Raw genomic sequence first — 8104 nt, 5'->3', positions numbered from 1 at the left:
TAGGAATGTAAATGAGCCAATGGCTACAAAAAAGAACATATAACTACTAGGTTATTGTTGCCCTAGGACCCTGATTTATACGGTGAGTGGTGAAGTTCTTTGGATTAAAAATACTTTTTTTGGTAGAGGATCAAAAATATTTGTGAATCAACAAAATTTGTAATACAAAAATAGATCTTCAAAAATTTGATCCATCTGAAATCTTTAAGATACGGCCCCGGGGAAAGGGCCCAAAAACCCCCCCCCCCCCGGGGAAATGACTCTACCCCATTTTAAAAACCATATTAAAGCAATTTTACCCTACTTCTTTTGATTAAAAAATGGTTTCCACCTTCAAAACATAGTTATTTTGAATTAAAGAATTGAAAAAACAAAAAAGATTTGTTTCCCCCCTCCTCCTTGTTAGCATAGGGAGGAAACCAATTTTCTAGATTATGATTTCAAATTTGTATGACCACAAAATCTGCGAGAAGGATAGGGGACATTCGTCAATCTTCCCTCCTCTTTGGTTTCTTTTTATTTTTTCAATTTATTTCTTTTTTGGTGGTTTTTTCTCTTTTAAATAAACTTGACAAAGGTATAGTGAGAGTAAAAGGAGGCTATGGAGAGCACTGGAACAACGACACTAGGGGGCATTAGTATAAGACAGAAAGGTTGGTTAGTAATTGCAACGGGGACTGAATAAAACCCTCAAGTACAAGGGAATCAGAATGTTGATTAAAGAGAAGAGAGGGGACAAAATTTTTTTTTTGTGGTAAAAAAAAAACAAAAAAAAAAGGGGGAGAAAAACACAGGGCGAAACACACAACAAGAAAAAGAAAGGGGATTGGAAAGTGGCAAAAACATCCTCCCGAAACAGACGTGGCCTTCCTAGCTAGGCGGTCAATCACATTGTTACCTAACCTGGGAACATAAGAAAACTTACAGTCCACAATGGACATACCCAACTGGGTAATGTCCGATACAACCTCTCTTGCTACTACAGCTGTTGGCGTACCTACATTAATGGAATTTATGAGTTCCAAGTTATCAGACTCAACAACAATGTAATCAATCCCTTCACCAATGGCCAATATGAGACCCTCTCTCATCGCTAAGGCCTCCCCCAGCAAGACATCACCGGTCAGAAGCTGCAAGGCGAACCTCTCCTATATGGGCTCTAATGATGAACCCCATACCTAAACCATTAGAGTTAAGGCTCGCATCTGAGTTTAGCTTGAAGTAAGGTTCCACTGATGTCCTCCCCTTGGATCTCCGATCCACTTTCCTCTTCTGGACCACTTCATTTGGGCTTGAAGTGAGGTTGAGTTGTTTGGCCTGTAGGAAAGTCTCCCATTCCTTCACCGCTCTACATGCCGTCACATTAGGCTGCATTGATGACCCATCGAACATAAACCTGTTTCTATCCTTCCATATATTCCAGCACAAGTATGATGCCAAGCCCGCTAACTCATTAGAGCTCTTTTTCTCCTAACTAAAAGATCTCTAGCTTTCAATAAAACAATGGAGCTTTGGTTCATTTGGGGGGTGGTACCCGAGAGGGGAGGCGTGCCACGCTGCTCTAGCAAAATCACATTCAAATAAAATGTGATCAATAGATTCAAGGACTCCACCACAACATTGGCAACTGGGGTCAATATTGATCTGTCTACGAACCAAATTTTCAGCAGACGAGACACCACCCGCACATGCTCTCCACATAAAACTTGTCACCTTTGGTTCTGAATCACAACTCCAAATGTTTTTCCAAGTTTCTTTGCATACGTCATCTATCCTACTCACTAGAGTAGTATCCATCCGATTCTTGATCATATGGTATGCTGATTTAGAAGTAAACACCCCATTTCTTGTCTCTCCCCAAATCAAACTATCCTCTTTAAGGAACACATTTAATGGTATACTTAAGATAGCATCAACATCTTCTTGATGAAACATTGACCTGATCAATTCCTCCTTCCAACACCTTGTGCTAGCATCTATTAAATCAGCCACCCAAGTATATGCATCAGATTGATACTCCAAGTGTTTTATCCGCTTCTCAGAATGCGACAATATCCATTTATCTCTCCGAATATGAATTTTATCTCCTTTCCCAACCACCCAAACCAAGCCTTCCATCAGGTATTTTCTTCCTTCCAATATCCCTTTCCATGCCCAAGAAGCATTGGCGTTCTTTTTGCTTCCCAGAAAGGAGCTATTAGGGAAATAAAGACTCTCAAAGAATTCAGCCCAAAAGGAGGTGGGATTGTTCCACAATCTCCAAGCGAGCTTGGTTAGAAGAGCTTTATTTGTATAGTTGGGTCTCTGAAACCTAGGCCACCTTTCTCCTTAGATCTGTAGAGCTTATCCCAAGCTATCCAACACATTTTGTTCTTCTCTCCCTCCCCATTCCAAAAGAAGTGTGTGACTGCTTGTTTAATCTTTTCATGGTGAGAGCTAGGTAGTTTGAAATGTGAAGCTACATATGAGTTTAAGGAGACGGCCACAGACTTTATCAATACTTCTTTCCCCGCATGTGATAGTAGCTTATCCTTCCACCCTTGGATTGCATTGCATGTCTTCTCTCTTAGTTCTTTAAAAAGATCCGCCTTTGAGGTCCTTAACTGAATTGGCAAACCAAGAAATTTCTTCGGTCGATCGCCATAACTTTGTCTTTAATATACAGGAGAACCACCTTTTATTTTTGAATGCGTATTTGGACTAAAGTAAGGCAAGATTTCTCCAAGTTGATGCTTTGCCCACTTGCTTTTTAGTAGAAGTCCAAACAAGATTTGAGATTGTGGATCTCCTCCAATTTTACTTTAGAAAAAAATAGGCTATCATCTGCAAATAGAAGATGAGAGAGAGGTTTTGACTTGTTCCTAACCTTCATTCCTTTCACCAACCCAGCTTGTTCAGCTTTGAGAAGTATAGCCGAAAGTCCTTGAGAACAAAGGACAAAAATTGCTAGAGATAACGGGTCTCCTTGCCTGATGCCTCTAGATGGAATAATTATTTCATGAGGAGCTCCATTAATCAACACCTGATGTCTTATGATTGAAGACTTTGACGTCTTGACACAATCAGAAGGCGGCCAGTCCTTGCTTAAGATGGATGTAAGAATTAATTCACAAATCATAATTTTCTTCTCCTTATTCAAATACATAATAGCCTTTTAAATAGGCAAAATCAAATAAATATTTATATAGCTCCTAAAACTTCCTCAAAGCTTCCTAAAACTTCTCCTACAGAACTTATGTCTCAATAACTTACTAACATTCTACCCAAAAAAAAAAACTTACTAATATTTATTTTCCATAAAAATTTTAAATAATTAATATGATGTGCATAACATAATACTAGAGCTATTTGTTGCTTTAACATATGGTTCCAAATAAGTGCCTCGTGTCCTAATAGTCTTTGGAACATGGAGTATAAACTAATGACTAGTGATATGAATAAATCCTATTGAACCAGATGAATGAAGACCGATTAGGTTCACAATAGTTCAAATAAATCATGGTCAGGTCATTAATGAACCAGAGCTTAACTCGGGCCTAGTGGGGTTTGATTAACTCCCTAAATCTCTAGAAGAAATTTATAGTCAAATACAAAATGTCCAATAACTAGAACTGTAACATATTAGGGAATCAGCAAGGAGTCTTGCTCGAACTCTACAACCTCAACACAAGGAATACTCGTATCGGGTAAGATTCTTCAAAGTAAAGGACCTTTATAGAGTTGAAGTCAAACTTCATCGTGATACAACCGAGGTAACTGTTGCTTGTATCTCAAGATATCACGCAAGTATACGTATCGCAATCAAGTAATAAATGATAATTACAAAATCGATCCTACGGAGAATTATATCCTTAACTTTCAATGTAAAAGTAAAATTGATTTAAATGAAATTAACAAGGTTGATTGGTATTTGTCTAACTAATTAACCAAATGACAGGTAAAGAAAACTAAGGAACTAAAATGTAGATTTGAGCAATGGAAGAAACTTAATGAGTGACAAGTGTGTTAGGAATCAAGTTTCCCTTCCCCTAAATTTTAAAACACAAATACTAAAGCAATACTACAACCCCAAGATAAATCAAGAACTTGGAATGAATGGCAATATGGTATTTTCCAATACACATAAGCTAGCATCCTAAATCAACATCAGCATATTCCTATGAAGAATTGAATTAAGAATGCAATTTAAACCCAATCCAATCAATGGTAATGTGAGGTAATTGGGTATTCCTACCCAACCTACTAATTAACACAACCTAATTAAAGATGATGCTAACTCACACAATTCAACAAACACCTAGACTTCATTAATTTTCCAATTAATGAAATCATAACATTCATTCAAGAAAGATCATTCAAGAACTAAAATTAGTCAATATAACATGCTGAATTCATTAACAATAAAGTGGATTGCAATAAAACTAAAGAACACATGATTGATTACATATCAAAATTCAGGTTTAGGTACTACTATCATCCCAACACAGCTAAGATTTAGCCCATAACAGAATTCAAATGCATAAAACCAAGTATAGTTGACATGAGACTAGAAAATAAGAAGATAGAGTTATAAAAACAAGAATAAACTAAGGCTTCAATGCTTCCACATGAGCTCCAGCTTTCTTCTTCAGCAAATCAGCAACTCCAACAGCTCCTTGCTTCCACAAGAGCTCAAGCATTCGTTCTCTACCTCCTTCCTCTCAGCCAAGTCTCTCTTCCACACCTTGGTCGAATCTCCCCTCTTGTCCTCCTTGCCTCTCTTCTCTTTCTTCCATAAATGTCTTCAATCATTAGGTTAGATTTTGGCCATAGGATTAGAACTTTCCTCCTGAGATCAAGGCTGAAAACCATCATGTATTTACAAGAATTTAGTCCACTTAAGTTAGCCCTTTTTGGTCAATTCCATTTGAATTGGATCTGAGAATATTCTGCTCAGTTGTTGTAGCAATGCAGCAACAACTCTACAACAAAGTTAGAGGACATGTTCTTCTATTATGAATCTTCACCTACATGTTCAAGAGAAAGAGAAACAGTCAAATTCATCCATAAAAAGAAGGGAAATTCATGCAATGGTGACAAAAATGAACTAAACAAAATGCAACATGTTAAGACTAAATAAGACAACACCTAATGAATACTATCACTAAAACAAAGACAAAATACTCCTAAATCAAGCCATCTCAAGTATAAAAGTTATAAATCTTAACTCTATTTCATAGAGTTATCAGTAACCTCCTAAGCTATAAATACTCAGATCATCATCATTATCAGGTAGGCATTCTCAAGTTATACCCACTCGCATTGTGATCTACAACATACTTTCTTCAACCAAAGTCATGTTTCACTAACTTGATCACCGGAGGCGTAAATCAACAACCTGATCGAACATGTTTTTGCAAGTTCGTTCACTTGTACTGCTGAGTAGGATTTTGGAGCAACAATTGGGATCGTCTGTGAGAATTTGATCAAAAAGCCATCATGTGCACTAGATCAGGAACACTAGTGGGGGATGACTCGAAAGAAGACGGACTGGAGGTCAATAAAGAGGATGCACCCTGAGGAACAGAAGAAGAAGAAAAAAAAACTCCTCATAATGATGCCCTAGCAAGTTCATTCAACCAATTTGCCACCATTAATCAATTTAATGAATTGCAGAGACAACTGGTGGAGATGAACGAATTAATTAGAGCAAGCATCTGTCAACAGGTAATTCCTCCAGGAACTGGCCAACAAGCCAACCTTATAAATCTAGAAGGGGCACGGGGTAGTAGAGCAGCAAACAAAGAGATGGACGACCACCTCCGGCCAATCAATCTCCACGACCTTCTCAGCGAAATAAGGAAAAGGGCAAAGGAAAGGTAGGTGAAAAATCCCGACCATCATGCAAGGTAACGTCAAAGTACCCTCCCCCAGGAGATGATTATGATGATCAACAGAGTAGTTCTCCTTCGGTCGACCACCGAGAAGCAGATGACAACAATGAAGTTGCAGCCAAAAGAATAGACTATGATCAACGATTCGAAGAACTTGATGAAAAGTTTAAAAAGTTGAAGGATTCAGGTAAAGATGCCCTATATTCCGTACTAAAAGAAGATCCCTTTGTTCAGGCTATTTTGGAAGCAGATATGCCTGAAAATTTTCAAATGCCTAACGTTCACTTTGTTCGATGGGACCAAGTGCTCGAGATGTCATATTATACATTATAAGTCGGTAATGTCCTCATATAGACACAATCAAGCAGCTATGTGCAGGATTTTTTCAGCTTTGATGATCGAAGCAGCATCCAAATGGTTTTTAGGACTCAAGAATGGATCAATTTTAGATTTTGACCAACTTAGTTGAGTCTTATTATCGGTTCTAAAGTGGTGTTAATACAAAGAAAAGAGAGGACGTCCGGTTTTTTTTTCAAACAAGGTCATTTGGAATCAATTAGAGACTACCTCTGGAGATTCAACAATCTGATTATTCAGATTGAAAATCTAGATGAAAAGATCACCTTCCATGCTCTTTATCAAGGACTTAACCATGAAGGTCTGCTCAAAAGACTTATGTTAGACACGCCCAAAAATTATGCAGACTTGTTCGAACGATGCCACAGGCAAGCTGAGATATCAAAAACAATTGAGTACAGAAAAAGGGAATCGACCACAGAAATGAAAGTGAATAAAGACAAGCAACAAAATAGAAGCTCGAACCTAGTTCCAACCAAAGGTGGTCAGCCAAAGCCCAAGAAGTAGTCAGAAGAAACATACACTCCTCTGAATACTAGTCGATCAGAAATTCTCATGCAAATCAAAAGCCAAGGCTTGCTCAAGTGGCAAAGCAAGCTTGAATCCCATCTAGAGGAGTGTGACAAAAGTAAATACTATAAATTTTGTAAAGATTATGGCCATTGGTCTAATAATTCCAGGCAGTTAAAAGCCGAGATTGAAAAATTAATTTCCCAAGGAAATCTGAAGAAGTATTTTCGAACAAAGCAAGAAGCTCCTCAATCACCTACCAAAGATAGAAAATAGGCAAGGTTGACTAGCAGAGAAAGACGCAGAAGTCCTAGTAGAGGCCAGCCAAGAGATGGAGACGATAATCAAAAGAGAAGACAATCTCCAATTTATACAGTGCTCGGTGGTCCAACTGAAGAATCAGTCAGGCAAGCAAAGAGGAAGGCACAGTATGTAGGTAATGTTGAGTTGGAGAAACCAAACACTAGGGTTACCTCAAAACTTATTATTGTGAAATCCCCCAAAATCCTAACCCGAAAACCCTCATTGTAGGTTTGAAAACCTGGAGTGTGGGAAGAAAGCAACTGTGGGCCATCTAGGTAAAGACCATTGGATTGGATTTCAAACCAATAGAATTAGATGGACATGATGCTAAGCTGGGAATTTTGTCAAAATTTGGAAGGAGTTCTAACTCGGACGTTGACGGATTGGGTAGATGGATCAAGTATTTTGTGATGACATGTGTAGAAGGTCTCGAAAAATTAGGTAGGACTCTTCTATAGTAGGGAATAGGAACTAGGGTAGAGCTTGGGCTTTCAGGCCTTGGCTTTGCTCCTGAAACAAAGGTTCCAAGAGTTGGTTGACTACCTTGGTTACCCCAGGAGACCAGCCTAGTTCCGGGAGAAAAAGGGCAATTTTAGAAATTTGATTTTTGAAGCGCTATTTAATGTGTTTTCGTTCTAAGACGTATCATTATGATCTAAAGCCCTCAGAGAATGTCAGAGCTCATCAGAGAACACTCTTCATGGGCGAAAGACAGTGTGGAGAGTATTCATCAAGGTTTTTGAACAGCGATTTGCTTTCTTAAAGGCTAGTATTCATCTTCTTCGTTCTAGTTCTCTTTTATGATTGATTCCTCCTACTGCCAAGACCTAGTTGAAGGTTTCTAGTTATTGTATCAACCTACTTCTTCTACCCTCTTCACTCTAAAGTGAATTCTCGTTCACTCCATCAGATCCGTGAATCTTTCGGATTGATTTTGGAGAAGACCTAATATAGGATTCATTAGGTTTTCATTCTTTTTGCTTTGTTTGATGTCTAAACTATGACAGATCATGTTCTAGTATTATTTCATAATTTTCTAAGTATTTTTAAGTAGTTTAGAA

This window comes from Hakea prostrata, chromosome 8 (assembly GCF_041222555.1).
Source record: "Hakea prostrata isolate BN-2017 chromosome 8, UWA_Hpros_2, whole genome shotgun sequence".
Taxonomy (NCBI): Eukaryota; Viridiplantae; Streptophyta; class Magnoliopsida; order Proteales; family Proteaceae; genus Hakea; species Hakea prostrata.
The sequence above is the reverse complement of the archived record's forward strand: the minus strand, read 5'-3'. Positions refer to the sequence as shown.